This window comes from Microcebus murinus, chromosome 15 (genome assembly GCF_040939455.1).
Source record: "Microcebus murinus isolate Inina chromosome 15, M.murinus_Inina_mat1.0, whole genome shotgun sequence".
In the NCBI taxonomy this organism is placed as follows: Eukaryota; Metazoa; Chordata; class Mammalia; order Primates; family Cheirogaleidae; genus Microcebus; species Microcebus murinus.
In genome coordinates, this window is record NC_134118.1 from 75,198,701 (window position 1) to 75,225,217 (window position 26,517).

The 26,517-nt window shown below is 53.5% G+C and overlaps 1 protein-coding gene and 1 pseudogene across 1 annotated transcript in view; both read right to left on the reverse strand.

Moving 5' to 3' along the window:
* Positions 1 to 26,517, reverse strand: part of PALLD (palladin, cytoskeletal associated protein) — a 203,976-nt gene that overhangs the window by 108,548 nt on the left and 68,911 nt on the right. The gene's annotated exons all lie outside the window — the stretch shown is intronic.
* On the reverse strand, positions 5,405 to 18,270 carry LOC142876378 (protein LLP homolog pseudogene; annotated as a pseudogene).

Here is a 26,517-nt window from a genome sequence, read left to right on the forward strand (position 1 = left end):
TAAAATCCCTCTCACGGCTCTGGGACCCCTCGCGGCTGTCCCAGCCCATCTCCGTAAGGACCTGCAACCCACCGAGCAGAGCTGGGGAGCTGCCGCGTGCCGGTCCCCGTCACCAACCGCAAACCGCCCGGCCCACGCTGCTCCCGGGGCAGCACACGGAGCACATGGCAGGCCCCGCCCGGGGGGAGACGCTTCTCTGTCCTCTCCGAGAGCACACGTACGTGTGAGACGGCACCAGGTTCTTCCAGCTCAGCCCACGGGTAGCCCAGGACAGAGCATCACTTTAGACACCGGTCCCAGGGCAGACCGAGTCAGTGACAGAAAGGATCCGTGCAGCAGGTTTGCCTTTCCTGCCCCGCCAACTCCTCCCCCTCCCGCAACCCGCCTTGACCTTCCGACCCCTCGCCCGGACCCCAGCCTCGCCCCGGACGCGGCCAGAGCAGGTTCTGGACGCCTACCCGCCCGCCCAACGCTCTGCACGTCAGAGGAAATCCGCGCAGGGCCTCGCCGGGGCAGAGGAGATACCTCAACAGCGGCGTGTATGTTCTCAGTCTGCAGACAACCGAAAGCCGGCAGATTTTACAGCAGGCTTCAAAATGAAAAATAGCACCCACTCGGTGGAAATACAGATTTCACCGCTTCTGCCTGCTGGCTCGCCGCGCTATTAGCGCTCCCCCAGCCGTCCCCAGACCTCTGAGTCACCGCAGGGAGACCCGGGCCGGCGACGTCTGGCCAAGCTTTGCAGGGTCAGCGTCCCGAGGAGAGCGGACACAAAGGCTTCCTCCCCTGGTGCCCCCAGCTCCCCGGCAGTCCGGAACGGAGACTGTCCTCGGGGTCGGTGACGAGCGGATGCCAGACTGCGGCAGGAGGGGGTTAAAAGGGCAAGGCCAGCGAGGGGAGCGGCGGGCGGGGGACCCTCGAGGCCCCGTGTGGCACGGACCCAGGCAGACGTGCAGACTTCCCACGCTCCACGCGCTGCCTCAGCCCTGCAAGTTTTCCCTTTGAGAGAGTCAAGCCTGAAACTCCCAGTGCTTTTCTTTCTTTCTTTCTTTCTTTCTTTTTTTTTGTCCCTGTAAAGACAGGAGTTGACACACAGACAAAGCACATTCTTCAGTGTCCCCGTGAGGACGGTGTGAACGGATGCCGCCGCATTCTCGCTCACGGGCAGGCAAGGCGCACCTGTGCGCTCTTCCAAGACCGTGTGCTCGGAAATCTGATTTATCGAAGCAAGGAGAGCAGCTCATTTTTAACAACTGGCTGGGTTAAAATAGGAGTTCTTCGCTGGAAGAGCCACCGACATACACTCGGATAAAACGCATACGCTTCCAATTAGCTGCCTGGGCCAGACTCGTTTTCATACTAATCTGGTCTATGCTTTCCAAAAACAAACCGGGTCTATGTTGCGCACGCCGGATGAAAGCAGTTTTCACAGACAGACTGCAAGCGCACGGGCTGTGAACACAGAAGAGTATAAACTGCAAGAGACTTTTCTGAAACGTATTGCCCCGAGCCTATCCAATAGAGCGTATCTTTGCCTCTTCCTCCTACCCTTAACCTTGACCTTTATTCCAGTATCTGACCCGTCGTGTCTTACAGCAAAGTGACCCAGGTGCGGGGCAATTAACGTCGACATCGAGAGAGGAGTCAGGACAGGTAGAAGAACTGTCTTAGCTCTTCCTATTGGGACACGGTTTTTTGATGCCACAGTTTGGGCAGACCAAGGCTTGACCCTTGATACCGTGGCTCCAGGGCAGGACTTGCCCTTGGCCAGGCAGAAGGGAGAGAAGAAGGGAGAGGAGACTCCCGGGTGCGGCGTCTCAGTTTCTTTGGGACCTCGCGGTTACTGCTGGTGGTGTCTCCTTGGCGCACGGCTCCACGCCCCGCTCCTGGCGGGGGTCAGGGCTACGCTGGGTGAGGAAGCTCTCTTTCTGTTCTGGCCCCCGCCCTGCCAGCTAGGAACCGTGATATCCCCGCAGGAAGGGATCAAGGCCGGCGGGCGTGCCCAGAGCCGTGGCAGAACGCCACCTGGAAACGGTCACAGCCCAGATGATAACAAGGCCCAGACCGTTTCCATTCATTCTGGCCTCTGCCGAGGCAGACCCGGCCCAGCCCCCACCCCCACCACCCTCCACCACCCGCCCCGCTGGCGACCGGCCTCTCGTCCCTGACAGTCGTAGGAAAAGGGTCCAGCTGCCAACCTGGCCGCCCCACGTCCGGTCCCGAACCCGCGTCTGAAAGAACGCACCGCACGGGATTTCCCTCTCCACCGGGGATGGCCGGCGACAGGTGCATTAATTAAAAGCTCTTTTCTGGCTCCTGCGAGGTCTGCTCTCCGGGAAAGAGGCTGGGGTCTGTGGGGAGCCCGGCTCTGCAGGGTGAGCCGCCCCGAGCAGCCAAGAGCTGCTCCAGGGTGCCTGAAGGCTGGCTCTGCACTCCATGGAAAGGCACTGAGATCGTTCCATGTATTAAAACAACCTAGTCACCGATTTCAAGCTCTGAGATTAAAAATATATACCAAGCTCTGTGTAAAGAACGGCGTTTTTAGGTGTTTCAAGATCAGTGTGCGTAACTAACCGCTCAACAAGTATTTGCAACTATCGTAGGAAGCAGTTTTAGAGAATCAGAATTGGCAAGTGTGTGTATTTGTGTCCTGCAATGTCATCTCACAATGAGAGACGGATTCTTAACGAGTCCCTAAGAACAGACTTGTCCTTCCTTCTTTCCTCCCTCTATAAAAGAAAACCACAGGGAAACAGGACTTTCAGTTTGGGGATCAGAACGAGAGCATTACCAAGTAACAAAGCGTCCGCGAGGCTCGTTAGCCAAGAGTGGCCTGGGTTCCAATCCTCCCCAGGCCCAGAGCGATGGGAGGAAGAAACAGGAAGAATCCCACAATCCTCTGCCATGCCGTTGCCAAAAGAACGTTTCCTTAAGCCGTTTTCCAGCTACCTTTCAAAGAAAAGTGCCACGCATAAAATTATAATTCGTGTAAATTTCCGTGTATTTAACTCGAGGCAAAGACACTGAATGTTTTACGTGGGAAAGAGGCAGCAACTCCAGGGCACCCCTGCAGAGGGTCCCGGGACACGGGGGACCCACGGTGACACTTCCAGTTGGAGAGACGCTCTGAGAGCCAAAGACAAAGGCTTTGGGAAACACTGCAGGGAAAAAAATACTCGGTGGAAATGTGTGTCGCGAAACGTTTCCGTGTGAGAAAGTAGAGTATTTCTTCCTACGCAGCTGCGTTCCAGCGCGCAAGCGGTTTAAGAACGAAAGGAAAGAACAATGGGGATTTTAGGTCTGGGCTCCGACTCGACTGTGGCAAACACTTTGACTTCCAGTCCGGTTCTTCCGGTACGAGAATGACCGGGGGTAAAAATCGCGCCGGGTACGATTTCTACACGTTACGTGGTACGCTGCTCCTCCTTGGCGATCTTTGTCTCCCTGCAGCTTTCCACCTTTTTCGAGGTCCAGCCGTGCCCACCTCCCGAGAAGGGCGGCGCTCGCCGGATAACGAAGAAACCATTGCTTGGTTTGGACTTCCAAAACCAGATTTGGAAAGTCACGAGGAAAAGCAATAGGCATGCGTGCCTGGATTTCGAGTTCAAGAATCAGGCACCTGAAGGGGAGAAAATGTTAATAAAAGGTCTTTGCTTGGTCGTCCCTAGCTGGGCACTGAACATCTAGCATCAGTCTTTGCACGTGGAGGCCAAGTTTCCCAGCATGCCCCTGGGCGAGGCAGGTGCGGGGTGGCGCAGGGCGCGGCTGTCCTCCAAGGGAGGCGCCACAGCACAGCCCTTTCTGGCCCGGTGGAACGTGGAGCAGATGAGCCTACAGCTGATTTCCCGCCTGGGTCCCTTTCTGGCCCCCAGTGCCCCCGACTACCCTCTAACTCACTCTTTTTTTTTTTTTTTTTAGACGGAGTCTCACTCTGTTGCACAGGCTAGAGTGAGTGCCGTGTCGTCAGCCTCGCTCACAGCAACCTCAGACTCCTGGGCTCAAGCAATCCTCCTGCCTCAGCCTCCGAGTAGCTGAGACTACAGGCATGCGCCACCATGCCCAGCTAATTTTTTCTATATATTTTTAGTTGTTCCACTAATTTCTTTCCATTTTTAGTAGAGACGGGGTCTGGCTCTTGCTCAGGCTGGTTTCAAACTCCTCAGCTCAAACGATCCTCCCGCCTCGGCCTCCCAGAGTGCCAGGATTACAGGCGCGAGCCACCGCGCCCTGCCCCCTCTAACTGTTGAGGGGCAGAAGCGGGAAGGTGAGTCCCGACCGCCTGAGGAAGACATGGCGAGCAGAAGCCGCCCGTGAGGCGTGGTGCTCGGCCCTTGGTCGCCGGGCTCCGGCCGCGGGGAGGAGGTCGGGGCAGAGCAGCGGGGGCGGCCAGCCTGGGCCCTCCCGCCCGGCCGGAGCGTGGCGAGGGAGAACCTCGCGCTTCCAGGCCTCCCCTGGCTGAGATTCCAGAAATCCAAAGACCCTGGAGGGCCTGCCGCCAAGACGTGGCGGACAGCACGGTTGTGCCGGGCGTGAGGCTGGGCGCCGGGTGGGGGTTGGAGAGGGACGGAGGCGGCACGTGGAGAGCGATGGAGGGGACAGCGGGGAGGACGAGGCCCTGCCCAGCGGCCGGAGGGCGCGTGGCTTCCTTACCCCACAGGTTCCTTCCTCCAAGAAGGGAAGGACGGGGGGCCCTGAAGGCTGAGCGGGGGTACACGCTGGAGACTGACTGAACCCGGACAAGCCCGAGTGTGACGCGGGAAGTGACTCTGCCACCTTGAACAGGTGAGTGGACAGGTGGACCTTCCTGCCAAGCAGAGCGAGCCGAGCTCATGTATTACACATGAAGGTGCTTTTCCACGCATGAACGGTGCTGTGCATTTTTTTTAAACTACTACCCACGGACACGCAGGGGATACGGAACTTGAGAACTGGGGAAGGGGTGCACTTTGTTTTTGCACTTCCGGTCTAAGAACCCGTCCGCACAGGCCCCTGCAGCCCGGCGTGCGGCGTTTTTCTGGTGAGAGAAACGAGAGAGTTCAGCTATGCACAAGTGGGGGATGTGGGAGGGAAAAAAAAAAAACCATTTTAAAACGTTTTAAATTTACTGTTTGTGGTTACGAGTTTCCTTAGGAGACATAATATTTTTTTTCCCTACAGCCTAAAAAAGAAATAATTTGGCCCAACCTCAGAAGGCTGGTTTACTGTGTCCCGGGCCGTTTCCAGGCAGACTGAACCGCCGGCAAGGCGTGCACGGCTAAGGGGAGGGGAGGCTCGAGGCTCGCCGAGCTCACATGGCTCACGCCTGACGCGCACGGCGTCCTTCTGGACGCGACGTAGGGAACACGCGCAGCAACGCGTGACCAGGTCACGGCACTGAGGGCGAAGCCCCCGAGAGGAGGACAGGCGCGAGGGGGCAGGCGGACCGGGCGCTCGTCTCTGATCCGCGCGGGGAGAGCTTTCGGGCGGCGGCTTGGGAAGCTCGAGCTGGGTCGTCTGAACTGAGGGTGTCGGAGGCCCATTCGAACCCCCTCAGAGCGACAGCTTCTGAGCTTGGGAAGTGAGGAGCGGCAGGCATTTTTTTTCTTTTCGGTAGATAAGCTCGAGGCAGGAGGGGCCATCAGGGTAGCCGAGCCGTGCGCGCTGCGCCCTCAGAGGCACAGAACGCGTTTGAGGCTCGGGAAACAGCGTCTTGAAGGGTCTCTGCGATCACGTGAGTCAGTCTGGGTGACAAGGCTCCGCGGACTCCGCAGCGGCACGGTGGCACCGGTCCCGGCTGCTGTGGCTGCGGTCACTCGCACTCGTCACTGCCGGGGCGGGGCGTCCCACCTCGCGCCTGGCCGCCCGGCCGTGGGGCCTACCTGCAGGGGCGCCGCTTCTGCTCTGCCACTTCCTTCCTCCCACCTGGAAAAGGTCACGGCGCCTGCTTGAATCACAGCCGTGGCGGTGAGCACAGGGTAGACGTGGTTTGCTCCCAGAACAGGAACAAACTCCCATCGTCGCTCAGAGTTCCCGTGACCATGCAGACCGCCGCGTGGCCACCTGATGCACGGGACGCCAACACGCTCCCTCACGCGTGGTGGCACCACCGTGTCCGGGTCATCGGCGGCTTCGTGCACGACTCTTTGGGCATTTCGGCCCTTCACGCTTTCACCCAGGGTGTTTTCTGGCCTGGACTCTCAGCACGCCGGAATTTAGAGGTCCCCTGAAACCTCTCGCCTTGCAGACCAGGAATCCGAGGCGCGGACGTCTCCCGCTGGGTGTCGCCCCCGTCTTCTGCCTCACAGCAAACGCCTTGGCGGATCTGCTAGCCGGCGCGCGTCTGCTTCCCGCTTCCGCTCCCCCTTCCTCCGCACGTTGCCCTGCCGCAGCCGCCCGCAGCCTTGGAGCCCCGTCTGGCCGCTCCCGACGCCGTCCTCAGCCCTGGTCTGTCTTGGACTCTTTGTCAGCGAGGCCGGGCCGGCCGCTCACTGCTCTTCCCCCCGAAGCGCTGCCCGCACCCGGCCCGCGCTCTGGGGCTTTCTCCGCGTCACCGGGCGCTGCCGTTCTGCTCCGTGCGCGGGTGGCAGCGCTTCGGGCCCGTGACCCCTCTCCACCGACACACGCTCCTTTGGGATGGCACGTGCTGCTCCGAGCCGCGCCACGGGAGCGTGGTTGGGTCCTGACGTTCGATTCTGTCTAAAACCGCACGACTGTGTTTCTCCGGACCGTTCCCGTACAAAAGTCATCACCGCGTAACGAGCTTAAGAAGCACCGGAACGGAAAATAGCAGTCAGCATAATTTAACAGAATTTGGGAAGCGGCATTTGCAGAGTCGCGGTGGCGATCTTATCTCCGCTGTGTCCTGGAAGACGTTGATCATAGTTTTACTGGATCGCTCGGAGGAAGCTGCGACCCCATCAGCTCGTCTGAACTGAGGTCGACCACTGCCCTGGGCATGAAACGAGCCGCAGGGGGAAAGGAAGTGAGCTAGAAGGTACACTTACATAATGATCCTAACTAAGTAGGGATGACTAAAACTTTAAAAATACAGAATGGGACAGTACTGATACTTTGCCAAAAAGAAAAAAGAAAAAAAACCTAGCCACAGATGAAGCGTCTCGAGACAGATTAGTGATTCCTTAGAGCTTTTGTTCCTTACCTCAGTTTCCTCTAAACAACAAAGGAGAAAGCATGGGTGCGTCCTTCTCGAATTCATACAAGCACAATTATTACACACTTTAAACATTCAGGGGAGATAAAATTCTAACTAAACAAGAAAGCTTTGGACTTTGTATCATTAGGTTTCTGACTTTTTTTTCTTTTAAAGTATTTCTATTACTGCACAAATACTATATCATGTAGTACAGACTTGTTGCATAGCATATTGCCCCCCAAAACTCACTGGCTTAAACCAACAGTAAACGTGAATCACCTCTCGCAGTTTCTCTGGGGCGGGAATCTGGCAGCGGGCGGCAGGCGGGGTTGGGGCTCCTGACCTGGCGAGAGGCCGCAGTCCGGATGTTGACCGGGGTTGCTGTGGCCTAAAGGCTCGACTGTGGCTGGAAGGTCCACTCCCGGGTGGCCCGGGCGCGGGGCTGGCCCGTTGTGCTGGTGCCAGTGGGGGCCCGGGTTCCACACACCCACGCTGAGCCAGCGTGGGAGAGGACGCAGAGAGTCACGCATCCCCGGAGGCGGGGTTCACGCCATCTCCACCGCCCGTGTGAGCAGAGCTGGCGTAGCTCGCTCCTCTCGAGTCCCTCCAACTCGCCAGGAAGCAAGACAGGTTGGGGGGGCGGGGACGGAGGAGGGTGGAGGAGGAAGGTCTGTGGTGGAACTGTTGCAATATCTGAATTTGGAGCCAGAATGGGGTCTCAAACTGTAAAATAATCAACTATCTGACTACATAGGTCCATACTTTCTCCTTCTATTTAAAATGGCATGGTAAATTGGGAATGCGTTCGCCACTATTAAGAGGGGAAGTCTGAAGGACCTAACCTGTTAACAGCTGCGTTTCCGTGGTCAAGTGGTTGCAGTATTTCCTCCAAGGACGGGCAACGAGGGTGTTGTTAATTTCAACTGAGCTTTGTCACAGCTCTTTCTCCTGCCTGCTTGCTCTCCCATCGTCTCACAAACGCACGACTAATACATTTTAGGGTTTTTCACCCCATGAAGGCTCCGGACACAGGTCTTGGCTGCTTCCTCTTTCTCCTTCTCTTCTCTCTTGTGCTCCTCACTCTCTAAATTCCTCCTCTGCATCACTTGGTGATTATTTACCCTGTACGTTTTAAAAAGATTTTGGATACTGGACATAATCAACACACATTGGGAATTTAAATCAGTTTTGTGGTCACTAAAAAGTAACTCTGAGTTACAGAGGCCACCAGGAGACATGAATGGCAAACAAACAAACAAACAAAACACCAAAAAACAAAAACCACCATATTTTCGCAGTGTGCAGATGCTGATGCACGTTCGCGGAATAGTTACCAGGGGTCATTTACAAGTGTCTAAAGAGGTCTATCGTGTGAAAATGGAAAACAAGATTTTCTGAAAAAAGCAAGCACAATTCCACCCGATCTCAGAACACAGAACCTGAAGACCCTAACAGACTTTGTAAGAGGCGCGAGCTCAGAGCCCTCTTCACACCCGCCCGCCGTCACATGCACAGCGCGGCCAAGAAGCCGAGCTGCGTCCTCCGGGAAAGCACGGGAACACTCGCCCCTTATGGAGAACGGATACCCCCTTATGGAGTGACGGGAACGGACTGGGCGACTGGAAGGAGCGAGGGTGCTTGCAGCGAGGCCCTCCAGAAATCGGCGTTTAGGCTGGAGCCCGACCTGGCGGGCCCCACGTCTGGCAGTGGGGCCGCGCTGGCTGGGCCTGATCCGCTGTAACGTTCTGGAAGCGGCTCCCGTGTTCCGCGTAACCCCCAGAGCGACGTTTAGGAAAAGCAGCTTGTTTCGTCTCCCAGCGCCGTGGGAGCGGCCAGCATTCCCTGCCGCCGGCTCAGGCGGAGTCCCTTCCGTGTGTGGTCATTTCATCCCGCAGAATTCTCGCCCGGAAGACCGTCCGGCTCCTCTTCTTCGATCAGACCCCCGCGTCATTTAAGTTAACGGCTTCTCCGCCGTCCAGCTGCCGTCTCAGCTCCCCTGGTCATCTCCCTCTTCCCAGCGGGATCTCCACACCTTCGGCGTTTCCGGGCTGTTACCGTGCGTGAGTCTTGGCCTCTTGATGTGCCCGGCAATCAACTTGTTCCTTACGTCTCTAATTCTGGGAGTTACTGTTTGTCTAGGCAGTTACAAATGGTAACTTCCGTAAGATCCATGGTTCACGATTTTTTTTTCCTGCCTGGGTAAGAGAATTGCCATAAGACTCACGAGTTAACTAGAACGGGGAAAGGCTTGTCACTCATCCAAACCTGGGGTGGAAGGCCCCAGGGTTTGCGTCTCAAGGGTTGCTGACTGCCAGCGATAGAGTTTTAAGTCCCTCTTCTCAGTGAAGGGAATAGTTTGATCAGGGCAATCTGGTGGCCCACACAGGCTTTTTGGAAGTGGCACATCCGTATTTTACGTTTGTGGGGGTGGAGAGAAAAAGGGAATGGCACCAGAGCAGGGGACTCTGATGGAAGAGGAGAGAAAGGGGATAAGAACAAGGACATTTTCTAGGCCAGACTGAGGTGGAGCTCAACTCTGTGTTACTTCGGACCCACGGTTTCCTGACCTTAGTGTGGTCAGGATACGGCAAACCCTAACGAACAGAGCAGAGGGCTCAGATTCGACACCCCTGAGCACATACAGCAGATGCATTTAAAGCACACACAGCAAGTATATGTTTTTAAAAATCGAAGTTGGAAAAATTGTATCCAACCTCTCCCTTCTCCCCTACACGTAGCCCTTTAGCTTGCCAACAAGGCAACCGGTTCTGTGGACTGTTCGGATCACGAGCAAAACAGCACAGGCAGTTTCACGTCAAAACAGTCACTGGGAGTTTTTAAAGTAGAAGGTGTTCAATATTAGACGTTTACTGTGACTATATTGATTGGAATGAGGAAGGAAGGAAAACAATAAGTGAGAACTCTTCTTAATGCACACTTCTTTATACACTAGAAAATACGTTTAAAAAGGAAGTATTATGAAAATATAACAGGAATACAACCACATGGACACAAAATCCAAAATAAAATTTAGGTTTTGATATTATCTTGATGGACAATATTCTCTTTTAAAGAGCTTTTTGTATATGTATATATAAATATATATGTTTGTGTGTATGTGTGTATTTAAATCATTATTTGCCCAGCATCTCATAGTCTCTAACTAATGGTGTTGCCATGGTTTGTACTTTGACCAGCGTAGATTGGGTACCCGATGTAGCATTCACTATTCACAATACACGAAGGTGATTTGTGAGTGTAGTAAAAAGAACGTTGACAGGAAATTTGGGTCCAGGACCCTGGCTTCGATGGTGATCATGACAACAACGATGATGATGAAGATAAATAGCTGCTGCCAGTTTCAGGCATTTACTGAACACCATGCATGAGGCTGAGTGAGCACAGGAATTTCCCTGATGCCCCATCCCAGCGGTCCCACCCGGCTACCACCCTTCCCATTCTGTAGACGGCAAAGCTGATGCTCGAAGAGGGTGAGTGACTGACTCGTTCAAGACCAAAGCCAAGGCAGAGAGTAGGGGCAGGGTCCCAGTTCACCCCCCACCCCAGAGTCTGCACAGGTGCTCCTTGGCTTACGGCGGGGTTCTGTCCCAGCAAACCCACCGGGAGCTGAAAACGCATTTAATACGACCGACCGATCGTCACAGCTTTGCCCGCTGACCTTGAACTTGCTCAAACAAAGCCCACACGTTAGCCTGTGGCTGGACAAGGTCACCCAGCACACTGCCCATTTCATAATGAAGTGCTGAATGTCTCGTGTCATTTACCAACTCCATCGCTAAAAATGAAAGGCGCAGTGGTTCTATGGGCACTCAAAGTACAGTCTCTACTGAGCTCCTGCTGCTTCACACATCCTAAAGTTGAAAAAACAAATCATTAAGTCAGGTCTCACGGGTCGGGGATCACCCGGACTGTCCTCTTCACCGCCCTGCTCCACACCTGCCCGGTCGCCGAAGTGTCCCGGTCTCCTCTGGCCTCCTAACGTGACGGAGGGGTTGGACCAGGTGACCTCTGAGGTCCCAGTTGGCTTCAGCATTTTACGAATCCTTTGATCCGCAGTTGGAAGACCGTGAGATGGGAGCCCTGTTCCTCCCGGCGCCGTACCTTCTACCTTGTCTCTGTCGTGTTTTTTTTTTTTTTTCTTTTTTTGAGACAGAGTCTCACTCTGTTGTCCGGGCTAGAGTGCCATGGCGTCAGCCTCGCTCACAGCAACCTCAAACTCCTGGGCTCCAGCGATCCTCCTGCCTCAGCCTCCCGAGTAGCTGGGACTACAGGCATGCGCCACCATACCTGGCTAATTTTTTCTATATGTTTTTAGTTGGCCAATTAATTTCCTTCTATTTATAGTAGAGACGGGGTCTCGCTCTTGCTCAGGCTGGTCTTGAACTCCTGACCTCGAGCCATCCTCCCGCCTCGGCCTCCCAGAGCACTAGGATGACAGGCGTGAGCCGCCGCGCCCGCCCCTCTGTTGTGTTCTGTCCTACACCGTGGAGACGTGCGGAGCTGGTCCGTGACCTCAGGGTTGGGGAGGGAGCGCAGACACCCAGCAGCCTGACCATGGCACAGAGAGGGGAGGACTGGCCTGGCAGACGTACCTCAGTCTCGCTGGTCCGTGTCCCCAAACAAGAGACCCCATGCGGCGAGCAGAAGCAGACAGGACGGGCCTCCGGGGAGCCGTGCGTTACAGCACGCTGTTCCTGGCCATGCGGGAGTCCCACACTGCAGTCAGACACAAGGTCGCCCGGGCGAGTCCTTGCCCCCGGCCAGCTGGAGGAGGAAGTGCTGACGCAGGGAAATACCCTGAGGCTGACGTGACGGCCTCCCGGCCCAGAGCTTTGCGGAGCGGAGGGCTTGGCGCCTCCCTCTCCCCTGTAGGCAGCGGCCGGGCGGCGCCCACGCCCGCGTCCCCGCGGGACCCCTCCCTCTAGAGCCCACGCCGTTCGGACGGCGGCCTCGAATTCAGCTCCGGCACCACGTGGACATTCCCAAACTCCCCTTGTCCCTTTGTGCCTGTTCTGGAAACTCTGGGAGCCGCCCACAGACAGGTCCATGTTGTCTCCTGGAGGACGCTGTCGAGGGTTGCAAAACCGAGTCCCAGGGAAAGTCACACCGCGAGCGAGCTCTCATTTTCGGGCTCGACGATGCCAGACCCGACCCAACAGAAACAAGCAGAAAATGAACAAGGGCAGCAAGTCAAAGGCCCGGTCGGCAGCCAACCCTACTCCAACCCCGTCCCCAGCAGAGGCGGGGTGACCGCCTCCCGCCAGAGTTCACGCCCACCCGCTCCCCGGCCCGAAGTCGCGAAAGCGCTCGCTCACCGGGACGTGAACGACGTCACAGACTCTTTGTTACGAGCCGAGCGGAATTTGGAGAAAGGGGATGATGGCTTTCGGCAGGACTCCTAACCACAGGACAGGAAGCACTAAACTCCTTTACCAAAGCCTGCACTATTCTTATTTTATAAAAGTCTCAAATGTGATCGAACCGTACATTCAGTTTCTTTCCTGGACACCGTGCCCAAATGACTTATGCATTTTTATGGACACGACGGCCCAGGGGTGTAATCGAGCATCCAGAGGGGTCAATGGCACTCAGCGTGACAGTGAATTCAATCCACCCGCCAAACAGGTACTTACTGAGCGCACGGTATGTACCGGGCGCAGGGCGGGCAAGGCGGGGGGCAAGACGGGCACAGCCTGGAGGCGGAAAACCCACACACTCTTGGCCCTGAGAGAGCAACCACATGCGGGGCGTCCCAGGAAGACCCCCAGGGACCCAGGAGGACATAGAGTGGGAATCTGTTCTGGTCTGCTCCTCCCGGACGGCGTTTAATCCGCAGATGCGTCGGAGCCGGCCGGGCCAGTGCAGAACAGAAGAGAGGCGGGCAGGCAGGGAGGCCACGGGGCCAGAGAGAGAACCGGAACTTCGGAAAACCGAAAGGAGGGAGTGGGATGGTCAAGGCATCCTTTGCGGTCTGAAGGAAATCCGACTATAGTCAGTGAGTTATTAATACTAAAATTGTTTTCTCGTTCAGTGTTAAACAGAAACTATGTAATTAACTATTTATTTTTTATTTTTTTTCCTTTTTTGTCTTAGTTACAGACTTATATGTAATTAACCATTAATTGGAGCTTATGATCAGCATCCATAGGGGTAACATACTGAATTATCATGAGTGCAACTAAATGCAAATATATCGGTCATTTCATCTGTCCTGTGCAACCTTGTAGGTCTTTTGAAATACTCAAAACTACTTAAAAAAAAAAAAGAAACCCTCCCGTTACGGATTCTCTTGAAGCGCGGCTGGGAAACCCTGCTCTGGTAAGTGGCATCTGAAGCCAGCGTGGCTCTGAACAAAGAGCTCCTGGGTCGGCTTTGTGCGACTGTTCCCGGCCTCAAAGGGCCATGCATCGGGCCGCCTGTCCAAACTAATTACTCATAGGGTAGTAAGAGAACATCCCAATACTGCCTGGCTGTAAAGCTCATGGTCTCCTCCTCCCGGGGACTTGCTTCAAACACACTTTCCCCTTTCCTCCTGCAGGAGAAACCTGGCCTCTGTACCGAGCCAGAGGTCAGAGAGCCAAGGTCTCCTCCTCCCAGGGCTCGGCAAAGCAGGAGCCGGGACAGCGGATGCGGCCCGGGCCAGGCGAGTAAGACAGATCAACTCGGGGACGCGGGGACGGCGCTGGCGGCGTCTGCAGGGCTGGTGCGGAGCAGCCACGGTCTCCGCGGCACAGCCCTCGAACGCTCTGCCCAGAAAGCCCAGGCGCGCACGCCCCACGCTGCTTGCTCGGAAGCCACTTGGCAGAGCTAGGCTCACCGGCTGCTGGGCAACGGGAGCCCGGGCGGCGGACCTGCCAGCCGCTGTCTGCTTGGGAAGCCGGAGACCCAGCGGGCTCCGCCGGGTGGTGCCAGGGTGTGTCGCAGCGCGGCCCTTGTGCCCTGGGCTGGGGACACGGGCCCCCGTGTGCTCTTGCAAACGGAAAAATAAAGTCAGCTGCTGGTGAGGTCCAGTCCCCCCACCCTTGCACCGTTCCACGACGTTTCTCCTTGCTCCCCAAGATCCGTCCACGAGAGCTTTCTAGGCCCACTGAACCGCGGCAGGGGAGGCACTCGAGCTCTAGGCTTTTGCAGAATGAATTGCTCTTTTTTATCCCCTGCAACTATTCTTATCAAAAAGATCACGCGCACACACACACACACACACACACACACACACACACACAGAGACACGCACACCCCAGGTATAGGGGAGAGATTTTTTCAGAACTTGGACTTCCTTACTAGCTCCGGAGCCAGCGAACTTGCATCACAGAGAGGAAGACAAATAAGCGCAGTTTTTTTTTCTGAACTGTGGCTATTCTCCTTTTACTTTCTTCCATTTTTGGCGTCCTACAAATATGGCAGCAGCACCAGCTGGGTCAGCGCCGTCCAGCACCAAGAATGTGACTTGGTTGGAGGGAAATGAGCCATACGTAGGAAGGGATCAGGAAGCCAGTGGGAAAAATTTAAAACTTGGGACGAAGTTAATCAAGCCCACATCACACTTAACATTCTTCTCCATTAAATAAAGGTCACTTCCTTCAAGATACTATTTTGAGCAAGCAAGATTTCTGCGATTTTGCAAGACTGAAGTTAATTAAACGGCGTATCGAAATGGAAAACAGATGTCGCAGGACATTTTAGAAAGAGTTTTAAATGACATTCAGCCTGTTTTCTTGAACTCAGCTGCAGTTGCCACCGGACCCTGCACTTGAGTTCAAGAGTTGCTGGAATGGGAGGATTTATATCAGTTTCACAGAACTGGCAGCGGAAAGCCTGTTTCAAAGAGAAGTACTCTTGGAGGAGGCCTTGCAGAGACTTTCTCCCCTCTGCAACCCGACCAGCTCGTTTGGCTTAAACTCTTGAACTCTTTAAAACGAACGTTTTCCGTCTTTCAGAAGAACTCTCCGTGCCACCAACTCCGAGTCCAGTTTTCAGTCCAGACCTTTCCGGTAGCCTCGGGCTCAGGTATCCGGCAAGTACCTGCGAGGCTGACTGGGAAACTGACACCTGTCAATTCCGGCTCAGAGAAAAGTCTCAGCATGCTGAGACGTGTGGAAATGGAAGTGGAGCTAATTCAGGTGCAGGCAGCCATGGCTAGACTTTTTAATGTATTTTTTCCAATATTTGTGGACTATTATATCCAAAATTTAAAACTGCAAAGTTCCCTTCAAAGAACCAAAATGTCACCTCTGAGGAGATAAAGCAGTAGGCTCAACTTTCTTAAAACGCATATTCACAGAAGGAAAATGCAGAGTGACCAAACAGGAACGATCATCTCATCCCTAGCTTTCTTCTCTTGTGAGTCGTCCTTTCAAACACCCCTTAAGGAGCTTTCTAGTGCTTGAAACCATCCGATCATTGCTGAGGCATGACCCAGGCAGCATCACAGAATTCCCAGGGACGGACACTTTTTGTACAGCAAGCTCAGCTGTCTGGTGAAAACGGCACGCTGCCTGCTCACAGAAGCAGCCCCCCGCAACCTACAAGTCAGTTGTTTTAAACCGAAACAATCAGCTCTTTCCTATCAGGGGAGAGACCACAAACAAATGCTACAGGTGTGAAGCAAAAGGACGAGGGGGCATTCTAATCAGAGCAGCCATAAAGCAGATCTGAAATAAAAATCCACACCGCGGGTGGGGACGATTAACTTGGGCAACGGCTCGTTTCTGGTGACGCCTTTAGGACGCGTGTGAAGGGGAGGCCCACAGCTTCTGTCTTCGTTACCATCAGAAGGGGCCTCCTGCCTGCCTGGACTCTTTAAAATTGACGCATAATATCTGCACGTATGTATGGGGTGCGTGTGGTACTCTGTTACAGGCATAGAATGTGTAATGATCAAGTCAGGGTCTTGAGGGTGCCCATCACCTCGGATATTTATCATTTCTATGTATTTGGGACGTTTCAAATCTTCTCTTCTAGCTGGTTGAAATATACGATGTATCGTTGTTGTCTACAGTCGCCCTCCTCTGCTACTGAACATTAGAACCTATTCCTTCTCCCTAGCCGCGTGCTTGTACCCACTCACCGACCTCTTCCCCTCCCACACGCCCTCCCAGCCTCAAAGAAAAGGGAACTCTCATGTCCACGGACGGGGGTGGGGCGTATGAATTGGTACAGCCGCCGTGGAAAACGGTATGGAGATTTCTCAAAGAACGAAAAATGGAACTAGGATAGAACCCAGCAGTCTCACCTCTGGGTATTTATCCAAAGGAAAGGAAATCAGCATAACAAAGGGACACCCACACCCTATGTCCATTGCAGCACTATTCATAATCATGAAGATACAGAATCAACCTAAGTACCCATCAATGAACAAATGGATAAAGAAAAGTATGTATATATGTACACACACATATATGCAAACACACACACAATGGAACACTATTCAGCCATAAAAAAGAATGAAATGTTGCCATTTGCAGCAACACGGAGGTCATTATGTTAAGAGAAATAAACCAGCAACAGAAAGACGAATACCAAATGTTCTCACATGCGGGCATTAAAAAAAGTGAATCTTACTGATGCAGACAGTGGCATGACAGACACCTGTCTGGACTTTATGCTCTAAGATGGCTTTATAATAGAAGCTCTTTGCTCAGTAATTATATAATACTTATCAATATTGCCATTTGCCACTTGAAACATGCTGGGTCTTAATGACAAATATAAAAGATAATGAAAACTGATTGCCGTCCGTCGGAGCAGGTGTGAACACGAGCCTTAGAAGGATTAACACACCCAGGCCGGCAACAGCGTGTTGGCGATAGAAGAGGAAAAGCAGAACTCACATGAAATGAACTATTAAACGCATGTTATCCGGCGCTGGGCTGTCCACGACACTCGCACATACGAGTCACATGTACATGAGCTCGGTCTGCTCAGCCGTCTGCCCCCACCCCCACCCGTGACCAAGTCACGGTTCTCAACGTGCGTCTTTTACGAACGAGAGCGTCGTCACAGAAAATGACTCCTGAAGCCTAACTGGTTCCAAGCCCTGACTGACATCAGGTTTGTTTTTGTTTTTTTTTTCCACACGCAAAATATCTTTTACTTGAATTATACAAAACCAAACTCCAAACAAGTAGCTGTTTATAAGACCTACTGTTACGTTTTTTGGTGGCATGATTACCTAATAGCTTTCTTTAAATCTGCATTACACTCTGATTTGTCAATATAATATCATCTGTTTTATCCTTCTATAATTAACAAGCTGTAAGAACAAACAATTACAACCGCATTAATACTTGACAGAGTTTGGATGTCCAATAACACCTGGACACTGAGCAGCATCCAATTAAAATATGAGTATAGCTTTCATCAAAGAAAATATTTTATTCCAAGTTCCCAAAACAAACTTCAAGAGTTATGTTGGGTTTGAACTGAAGAAACAGGCCAAGTTTTTCTTGGGCGGGAGCTGAAATCAATGTCTACATTCTAATCAAACATCTGTCCTGGGTCGCACTTTCCAAGTTGTTAAGAGTCTACCAGGCCAAACCCTTCGCTGTTTTCACCGCTTTTGCTTTGCTTTTCCCCTTTTTTCTCTCTCTCTTTGCCTTCAGTCTTTTTCTTTGCCTCTGGTTCATCCATACTGGGTACTGTCCATGCTGGTCTAGAAGACTCTTTGTTTCTCTTAATGTCAGTCTCCATTTTCATGTCATCTTTCTCATCTTCCACCACACACTGCATTTTCTCTTGGCAATGTTTGGGTACCACCACAGTTGCTATCTCTTGAACATCTTTCATTAAAACATCACTGTCTACTTTAAGAATACTTTTAAGTCTGCTGAGCTCCTTTGGAGCATTCTTTTTTCTCTTTTCAGCACGCATCTTCCTTTTCCACTTACTCCGTAAGCTTTTAGCCATGTTTTACCTAAGAAACTCATACACGCACACACCTGACATTAGGTCTTAAGTTCTCCTTTTCAAAATCAACGTCTGGCCGCAAATCAAGGAAATAACGCAAAAATGCAGAGGCCCATGTTGCCCATGCTAGAGTGAGTGCCGTGGCGTCAGCCTAGCTCACAGCAACCTCAAACTCCTGGGCTCAAGTGATCCTCCTGCCTCAGCCTCCTGAGTAGCTGGGACTACAGGCATGCGTCACCAGGCCTGGCCACTTTTTTGTACATATATTAGTTGGCCAATTAATTTCTTTCTATTTATAGTTATTAAATTTATTTAATATTAATTTCTTCATTAATTTCTATTAATTAATTTCTATTAATTTCTTTCTATTTATAGAGACAGGGTCTTGCTCTTGCTCAGGCTGGTTTCGAACTCCTGACCTCTAGCAATCCGCCCGCCTCAGCCTCCCAGAGAGCTAAGATTACAGGCGTGGGCCACCGCGCCCGGCCTGGAACCATTCTTAAACATCTTATGTTTTTGTGAGTTTTCTGGTCACGTTCCCTGGCTCTGTGGAACTTTGTGCCCATTTGTGCTTTTGTAACATTTCCAATATGCCCTGCATTTTCTGAGCGGCCCGTGGTGTTCTCCGGCCCAGCAGCAAGCACAAGTGGAGGAGGGACCGGCTCCTCTGGAAAAGGCCGCTGGGCTGCTTCCCTGCCAATCCAGGCTGTTTTAGAGCTGCCCCGAATCGTGCGTGTTGAAGCTCTTCTGTCTGTAACGATCCAGGCCTTCTCTAGACCACCGCTAGATCTGAGTTATTTACTACCTGGCACGGACTCTGCGTTGACCAGTCACCTGCTCGTTGAAGGCGAAAAGGGGAGGTGGGAACTTCAAGAGAACTGAGGAGAAAAATCCTTGCCAGAAATTCTTCTGAAATTCTGTGCACACGCTACTGCGGAATGGGGTTTGCTCCAGCGCCAGAGGCTTGGATAAAAGCTCTGGGTGTATTTTCACTCTGCACAGTGCTTTGCCCCAGGACGAGATGCAGCAGATGCAGAAACAACTCCCTGAGGGCATCTCAGCTGGCTGTTGAGACAGAATGTTTGGAGGGCCCCAGCGTTTCCGAGCAAAGAGCGTGGCGACGGGCGGGTGTTAGTTTCCAGCCTGTAGCTGTCAGCGTGTGACGCGTCCCCCAGAACGCTCTGTCCGGCGGGCCGTCAGCAGCGTGTCCTGCACGGCCTCCGTCTAAACCTGCACGAAGGACGAGTGGTCTGTCGGCCGTCGGCGCCGCCCCTGTGGCCTGGTATCGGCAGGGCCCTCATTCCTGACACTCGGCTGGCTGACGTCCATCCAGGTGAACTCCAGGAACTCCAGGGCGATTTGCATGAAAACAACAACAACAGAAAACTTCTTCCAATCGGTCAGTGGTTTTCCTACGCACATTCCATCCTCACCACTTTTTCAAGGTAGAGGAAGAAAGCCCAGCATAACACGGGAAGAGTTCGCCTGTATTTGTGTGTGTGTGTGTGTGTGTGTGTGTGTGTGTGCGCGTGCAAATTTTGCAAATTGCTTATTTCTGAAACTTTCTATGCTTGTAGTCAAGTGACACAGGATTATCTGCTAGATAAAAACAAAAGCAACGACGGGTATGACAGTGATTCCGTGTTTGCCCGTGGCACGCCCCGTGCCTGCACTACTTCATGCAGCTGAAATCCTGGGCAGTGGGCACCGTCATCGCTCCCTCCAGGGCACTCCGCCCGGGCTGGGGACAGTCTGTCCCTGTCCTATGCTGCCTTCCATGGTTGGAAGGAATCTTCTCTAAAAGCAAGCCCTCAAGCCGTAAACGGACATCTACTCACACGCGGTGGATCGGATGGGTGTGTCACTGTTCCTTCCTTACATCTGGGAAAACTGAGGGCAAAGGAACGAGGAGCTGCGAGTCGGCTGGCATTGCCAGCGGGTGGGTGAGCGGTCGCTGATGAGCAGGAGGGACAAAGAGGGACACTAATTCGGGCAACAGAAACCTCGACCACCAGACAGCTCTGAAGGGGAGGAAGAGGAGCGGTGCTGAGCACAGGAGGACAAGGGGAAGTTTGTAGGGTGACGGCCAGCTCCTTCCCCCGTTCCTCCTAGCTAGACAACCAGTCCTCCCCGCCAGGCCCCCAGACAGGAGGCCGGCTCTGCTGAGATGGAGACACAGCAGTGTCAGACCCGGAAACACCCGGCGCGGCAGGCCTGGGTAAGAGACCTGAACGGCGGGGTAAGCAATCAGCCGGCCCTACCCAGGTACTCCGCGATGACAGCCAGCTCCCCTCCCTCCTGCCCCCAGACGCTCTGGCCGGCTCGGACCCTCCCCCATCCCGGGAGGGCAACGGCATGACTTTCTTTCTGGAGCAACTGGGGTTCTTGGGGGGCATCTGGGGTTCTTGCCCAGTCCTGGGTGAAGCCTACCAGTTGACAAATGCCAGGCAAGCATATAGTTTCCAATCAACTTCTCGGTGCCAAAGGTCATGGGATGCTCATGGATCGCCTTGAACATGTGTCCAAATAAACACACAGGAGAAAGAGGAAGTTTAAGGAGTAGAGACAGTGCAGGGAACTGCGGGGAAAACCCAAAGTGACAACAGGCCTCCCTGCCCAAGAAGCCCATGGCTAGTATGTGTAACAAGATAAAGGACACAGCTGCACGCATGAGACAGAAGAAGATGCCACAAAAAAGCTGACAGCAGGAGGAAGAAGGCTTGGTAGTTAAAAACATGACAGTGGAAATAACAGGAAATAGCAAATTCAGCAGACAGTGGGGAAAACAAAGGTAAAGAGACCTATGGAAAGCACAACAAAAATAGGCAAGAAAAATGGAAAACGATACCATTTAAAAAAGAGATAACAGAGTAAATAGGCAGGAAATTAAAAAAAATAAGAAAATTCCCCAAATCTCTCTATATATGAGAGTTTCCAGACTGAAAGGGCCTATTAAATAATTTCTACAACGTCTGAAAAATATTATGTACCATCACAAAATTCCAAAGCACCAGAAGTAGAGAGAAGATTCGACTTATTTCCAGAATGAGAAAAGCAATAGGTCGTTACAAAGGCTCGGAAGCCAGACTGGCATCGAACTTTGCTATGACGACACTAAACCGGAATCTGGATCAATTCTTTCCAAGTGCTTAGGAAAAACCCGTAATTCTAAGCCCAGCCAAGCAGTCAGTTTCGTACGAGGCTGGAATGAAGACACTTTTCAGACAAGCGGGGTCTACAGACCTGCCTGCCCTACAGTTCCCTGTTCTGGGAGCTGTTGGGTGCCGTGCTTCCGGCAAACGAGACTACGGAGCAGAAAGCGAAACCCTCGGGACGCAGCCACAGGACAGCCAGCATGGGGACGGGGGAAGTATCCCCAGGTGACACTGGCGGGGACCCTTTGCACACTCCTCAGCCCGCCCAATCCATCTTCGCGTATCCGGGGGCTGAGCGGGATCGGGGTCGCCGCCGCCCACGTCTCACCTGCTCCCAGACGCCCCGGCGGGAGAAGGCGGCGGGGCACACGCCGCATCAGGTCCAAAGCGAAAGCCCCACACCTGCTCGCGACGCAACCCGGAGCCGGACCGTCCCGACTCAAGGGACCGGGGACTTGGGCAAAGTCTGAAACACGCACCTCCTTTGTCCCATCTTCCTTCCAACGTTAATGGGAACACAGTCACAATTTACCTACATCACTTACTACCCTTGCCAAGAGCGCAGAACAGAGGGGCCAGGCGCGTCGCTGTAGCGCAACACAGAAAGTGGATGTTTCTCTCCGGCCGACCCCATGATGAGAACAGGCCCACGGCCCTCAGTGTAAATCGACTTTTCAAATCACAGGGCCTTCAGGACCCAATTTCTTTTGGAAGCCTCTCTGCCAATTCTTGGCAAAAAAAAAAATTCTTTACGATAGTTCTCTCCAGCGAGGCAGCTGTTTAGTGTCAGAGAGTCTTAATCATGGCAATGGCCAAGCACAACTCTGCTTCTCACATGCAGGGTAATTGGGAACAAACATGAAGGGGGACTCTTGCAGTTACTCTAGGATGCTTCATCATGAACGAGCCTCTCCCAGGCGTGAAAAACTGCTCCATGACGAATGAAAACGAACGCGAGCGTTTCACACTTGACTTGGAGGACGCTCCGTGAAGACCGCCGCGGCCCAGGCGTGGAAGCAGCCGTCTCGGTAAGAACTCACCCCGTGACTAGCACTGTTTGGGAGACCAGGCTACCCGCTCTATTTTAGAGAAGAGAACAGAGCACAAAAGACATTTTTATTCTCCGCTGCACTGTACTTAAGCCACCTTTTATAGTTTTTTTTTTCTTGGCAACAGACATTATGGAGCCCAATGACACATCCCGAAACCAGCTGGCACATGAACTATTTTGACAAAGAGGGAAACGAGGACAAGGAGATATCTGTGGTCTTCCCAGAAATCTTTCACAACCTTCGCAACGGCAATTCCCAGGGCAGCGGCGAGCTTGCAAATGGCAGCTGCGGCGTATGATTATCCACGTCTGACCTGTTTACACGCCCCTCTGAGCAAGAAGAATAGCAGATAGCTACACCTACCCCCTCCGGCTCCTGACACACAGCCAGGTCAGAATAGCTGGAGAGTTTGTTGGCCATTCCGTGGTTTCACTGGGGTCCTTCACACGAGCCACGGCGGACGCACGCATACCTACGCGTCACGTCCAAATGTCAGAGCGGGCCCGGCACGCGCGGGGCGGAGGGGGCCGCAGAGCAGACGCGCTCGCAGGGCCTCGGGGCTGAGGTGGCGTCGAGCGGTGAGTCCGGCCACTCTCAGCGGGGCTGCGGACACAGAAATCAAGTCAAGGTGCCCGTGTGTGAGGGCGCTTCCTCTGAGCGGCGTCAGGGCCCTCTGCCGCCAACGCACAGCGGCGGCCTTGGTGGCAGGGAGCCAGCACCGTCCCACAGAGAACCCCAGGGCCCAGGAGGCGAGAACCTGCTCCTGTTCTCGCTGCAATCAGTCTGCAGTCTCCCTTTGGATAAAGAAGCAAAGGCGTGCGTTCGGACTTACACGTGATCTCTCCAGCCAGCTTGTTCTATGAGAATCTACCTATTTTACTCTGTTAGTTTAATATGTGCAATGTTTTTAGAATCAAATGAAAGAATATCTAATTCCTTGCCTCATATGGAAGAATGCGGCTTGCATTAAAGCCACATATGGAAAAAGCTTTAAAAACAAAAAAAAAACAAAAAGAAAACAACCCTACACTGGTGCCAGTATTATCCATAAGGTTTGTGTGACCATCACTTTAGGTGAGTAAAGAAACAGTCATCCTTAGGTCTGCTGAGAAAACGAGCCGCCCGGTTTTACACACGTAACAGAAACAGATTAAAATAAACCTCCCTGTTGCTGGCGCTCCTGCCATTAGGCGACGCGTTGGTTTGAACGAGAAACTCACGCATTCGCAGGAAAAACAAACCGACGGTGAAAAACTGGCAACCTGCTATATTTCAGCCCGTAGCAGACAGAAATATGTTCTCTGCCAGCAAGAGCTGTAGACACGGAGTGAAACTAAGTAAATACGAAGTTAGGGAGCCATTCGTTGGGAAGAATCATCCAAAAATATCCAAACACAGCAGCAAATGGCTCGTTTGCTACAAGCCTCACCGAGGTCACCCTGGGAGGAGGATGGCAACCACGGAACGAACGCAGCAGGGCGCAAATGCAGCGGAAGTAAGTCGAGTCTGGAGAAGGAGTGAGGATTGTTCTGGAAACGGCTCAGTCGGCTTCCACCCACAGATGGTCCAGTCACTCCACACAAAGTGACGGGAAACGGTAAGCCGAGGACGGCGCCCTGTCCCCTATCGCCGAGCTCAGGCGCAAACCTTTCCCACCGCAGCGCCCTCTTCCTGGCCCCAGCCGTCCCCTGAAGCCCCCTCCACGGCCATGGGAGTCACGCCCTGATTTTAACCAAAGTCTCGACTCCTCAAACCCTTTCTCCGGAAACGCCTCGTCTGGACGCCACCCGGCCCCCCCTGACGTGTCTACCCGAGCGATCCGAGCGATGAGGCCACGCGGCCCCTCCGTTCCCCACGCCGCCTGGGAGCAGGTTTGCCATCGCCACGCGACACCTGCTCTCCTTCGTCACCCCGTCCCCTGCCTGTCGCCAACCACCTGGGCCGCGTCCCCGCCCGTCGGTGGCTTCTCGACTTCGCATTTGGTTTTCTGCTGATCCCCCCGTCCGTGGTCACGTCCCTGCCCGCTGCTTCTGCCCCTGCGACCCCGACCCCCAGGACACCACCCACGCGCAGACACACCTGGAGTTCTGTCTACCTGGCGCTCTCCGAGGTCCCGCTCAGCCCGGGCGTCACTGCCACGTTGAGTCCTTTCCCCGCCGGCCCTGGTCTGGCCTGACCGGCATCACCTTCTGGCCCTGCGCGCTGCGGGGGTGGTGACTCCAGTGACACTTGTCACGGCCGGTGCCGCCCGCCGCACGTTTCTGCCTGCAGAGAGTGCTCACCGAAAAGTGGATCTTTTATAACAACCAGCTGGCAATGACCAGCTCAGTGGTTGGACTGAATAGTTATCATAAATCGCATAGGACACTCTACAAAGATGTACTTGTTGCTTTCCTTCTCTGTGTTTTGTCACCTGGGTGTGTGAATAATCTGCACGTTGTTCTAAGCCTCAATTATTTTTCCCCTGTGAATGGAACAACGCAATCGAGCTGATGCGTGCAAGGCGCTAACCACTTGGAAGTCTTTCCAGTTCCCCCCAGCAGCAGAGGGAGCACCAGAAAGGAAGCCCGGCAGGAGGACCCAGACTAGAGTTCTGAGACCTCAAGGTCAAGGCTGGTCGAAACGCCCAGCGGCACCGTGTGCACTGTCTGGGTGACGGGCACTCTGACAACTTCCAGTCACTCAGTGCAAAAGCAATCCACGTGACCAAAACATCTGTACCCCGTAATATTCTGAAATTTAAAAAAAAAAAGGGCAGGTCGCCGAGTGCTGATGAGCACGTTGGGGGAGAACTGTGCGCAGGTTCTCCGAGTCTCCTCCTCTCATCCTACTTTCTATGGGTGGTCCTGCATGGATTTTACATTAGAGGTTGGCCTTTAAAAACATGTGGTTTATTTTTGGCTCTAAAGATAAATAGCGTGTCCGCATCTCTGCTCTTGGAACACCTGAGCTGTGCAGGTGAGGGGACAGGAGCTTTGTTTAGAGGAGGCGGCTCCTCGGGAGGCAGCATCTGCCGAGCAGCAAAGGCACTGTGGAACACGGGGCACCTTTGGGGTGGGCTCCCTAGGACGCGGGGTCCAGAAGTCCAGGAGGAGTCCGGCGCCGCTGGTCTCTGGGAGAAGAGGGGAGAGCGTCCGGCCCAGGGCATCCTGTTCACCCCGTGCCCAGAGCCGAGCTCGGCCGCTGCGTTCAGCAGGAGCCTCTGCGATGAAGGGTGTGATGAATTCGGGTTCCATCGGGGAGGAAGGTCGAGAGAGAGAGAGGATCAAAAGCACTTACTTGTTTTCAAATAATACTTTGTAATCATAAAAGTAAACATTATTGCTGAAAAGTGGGAAGATTGGTAGCAGTGTGTAAGAAGGCATAACCTGCTCAAAATCCTACCGCTCAGAGAACCGCTGGTAACAATTGGGTGCGTTCCTTCTTATATATCACACACACCGTAGTTGGTTAAAGTGTGTTATTATTTGTTTTTTGTAAAATTGATAATGAGCTGCATATGTCATTTTGGATATGGTATTTTTCGCTTAACACTAGACAGTTAATATCTTGACACCAAATGCATAGCACTGTCCCTGCAGGCACGGTCCCCGTGTCATTCTGTCTTATTTGTTTGAGCTTAGCCACTGGCCCCTCAGAAGGAAAAGGTCTCTGTCCAGCAGGGACTTTCTCCAACTTACTTAGTCGTTGCCAAAGAAAGAGGCTGTTAGGCAAGACGGGACAGAAACGCTGCAGACGAACGGCACCCTAACGCACCTTTCAGGAAAAGGCCCTGAAACTCGAGACGGACAGGCGGCATTGCTTACGGACGACCGGCGGAGCACCACTTCCGACGGAGAGAAAGTGCCCGCGGGTGTTTCCAGTTACATTTTAGACACCAAACAAGACTCCTAACCGTCAAAACAAGGACTCGGCCCTCTCCCGGAAACGTCATTAAATGCTGCGTGCACCAAGCGACCGCAGAGCAAAGCGTGCGCTCCTAACTCCCGGGGACGCGACACCCTGCCAGAGCCGCTGTCTGCACGGGAAACTCGTGAGGAAGGACTCGCGGAAACGCTGCTCCGCGGCTGAAAGCTGCACACCTCCGCAAGCTCCCCGCTGGGACTCTGCGCTTCAGGGAGAGGCTGTTCCCAAACTGGGCCGGCACCAAGGCCGCTCACGCAGAGTCACCGCCACTGCGTGTCTTCGAGGAGTCCGTGTGCACATGGCCGAGCGCTGCAGAACCGGGGCCACGGCCGCACCTACAGCCTCA